The following is a 2,500-nucleotide window of genomic DNA, read 5'->3' on the forward strand; positions in this document are numbered from 1 at the left end:
GCCCGCGTAGTAACCCAGTGCCCTACCGTTAGGCCACAGTATGACACCTTCGGTGTTGCTTCTAGTCAAGCCACGACCAATATACATATCCTTTTTGAGCTCTGGAAAAATATGGAACTCCACCCTCTTTGCTGGGAACCAATCAACTTTTAGCAGCGTTTTTCAGACATGGCATAAGATCCTGCTTGATCCTGACAAACATTTTCTCTCACCATGCAATCTTCGCAAGACTTACAAGGTGTTTCCCAATTGGCCTTGCAATGTAAACAATAGATCTGGGGAGTGTTGCAAGAACATGGTTAAGTGACCAACCTGGCTAAGGTAACCTACAGGAGGTGGTAAACCTCATGATAGACAGCCTCCGGGTGTGATTTAGTTAAGAAAATGAGAACTCCAGGCTCTTACAGTAGGTGATTAACCACTCCCTCAAGGTTAACTTAACCGGGTTTACTACTAAGCCAGGGTCTTGGAACACCCCCAGCTCATATAACGATAAATTTGATTCGAGATTTTGGGACAAAGCAGGGGTGCGTTTCTCGAAAGCATAGTTGCTAACTATGTTAGCTACTTTGTTGTTTGCAATGCAATTTCCCATTGCCAACTACCCAAGTTGCTAACTGGCTAACAACTACACTTTTGAGAAATGCACCCAAGAGTTGGGTGAAGAGTACAAGTGGCCTAATAATTCAGCACAAGTAGGGCCCGGTCGATATTGGTAAGTGGTTAGGGCGTCAGACTTATCCAAAAGGTTGCCGTTTCGACTCCCGACCCTCCAAGTTAGTGGGGGGAGTAATTAACCAGTGCTCTCCCCCATCCTCCTCCATGACTGTGCTACCCTGAGCATGGTACCGTCCCGCCGCCCTGCTCCCTTGGGGTGCCATTGAGGGCTGCCCCCTTTGCACGGGTGAGGCATAAATGCAATTTGGTTGTGTGCAGTGTGCAGTGATCACTTGTGTGCTGAGGAGTGCTGCGTCACAATGGCAATGGGAGTTGAAGTTGGAGTTTCCCATATGGGCGTTCTGTTCATAGTATCACATATCCCACAAACACATTGATGTGGGCTTTACATAATAATGGCTTTTGCATAGCTAGCAGACAATAATACCAGAGCGAGTAGAGAGAAGAATCTCTGATAATACTACACGAGTCATAGCAGAAAATGATACAATAGGAGTCATCTGAGGGCAGGATATGAAAACATTTTTGTCAAAACGTGGCAGCCAGGCTGCTTCAAGTCAAACTGGTCAGAGAGGAAATCTTTTTTTCCCCCTCCCTGCAGACTGCTGCCCCAGAAACAGATGTGGCAGAAAGAAACACAAACACAAACTTTGCAGTCTGGACTCCAGGGCTGTACTGGCCATCTGGCATAGCGGGCATTTCCTGGTGGGCCCTGCACCCTTGTGGGCCCCTATATTTACAGAGATGGAAAAAAAAACCTTTCTGAAAATAGGGGCCCACGAGGGTGCAGGGCCCACCGGTGAGTCAGTTCTGTGCCGCTAATTATGAGGGGCCCCTTTAAGCCAAAAGTGCCCGGGCCCTATTTCTCCCCCAGCCCAGCCCTGCTGGACTCTGAGGGCTGGACTTGGAGTCAAACAAGGATAGGCAGCGCAAGGCAGGGCAGGCGGCGCAAGGCAGGGCAGGGCAGGGCAGGGCAGGACAGGGAAAGGCAGGGCAAGTTTATTTGGACAGCACATTTTATACATTTAGACAGGACCAGGCGGTGTTAATTGGAGCAGGTTTGTATTACAGTTTTTCTCGATTGCCTCCACACAAGTTCTGGTACTTCACACACAATTCTCGGAACATCTCACCCATTTCCCAACTCCCCTAACCAATGTCACTGAACACTAAACACAATTCCTACTTAACACTCAAATTCCAGTTTTAAAACACACTCTTTTCACACCATTACACACAATTCTCTGGATTACACTCAATTTTCATAAAGAAAAACACTGGGTTTCTCATGGAACACACTGTCATTCACAACACTACAATCAACTGCAACTATGTTCACTTCCTCATCACATGGGCAAACTCTCTTCATACCGGTTTACAATCTGAAATCATCACCCCATAAGGACACACATTGCATGTCATATTGATGAAAAATGAGTGGATGCAAGGAGAAAACCCATTTGTTTAGTTTTTGAACTCAAAACTATGTTATACAAGACATAACTTTCATGCGGTTACCCAATATTTTACAATACATTAGTGCAATTTTTAAATATTTTTAAAAATATGTAAAATATATACACGTCTGTGTACTCCGAGTCTAAAAACAATATTTCAGTATTTTACTACAGAAAAATACCCTCTTTAGTAAGTAGAACACTGAAGAAAATAAGTTTCTACTGTGTTTCAAGTTGAGTATAGATTTTTTTTTTTTTTTCATAGCAATAGGCTATACAGTAATGTAATGGTTTTTTTGTACTGCCAAATAGGCAGTGGGGTTTATCTTTGTGTTATTTTTGTGAAAAAGACATACAAATCTTTC

This window comes from Engraulis encrasicolus, chromosome 9 (assembly GCF_034702125.1).
Source record: "Engraulis encrasicolus isolate BLACKSEA-1 chromosome 9, IST_EnEncr_1.0, whole genome shotgun sequence".
In the NCBI taxonomy this organism is placed as follows: Eukaryota; Metazoa; Chordata; class Actinopteri; order Clupeiformes; family Engraulidae; genus Engraulis; species Engraulis encrasicolus.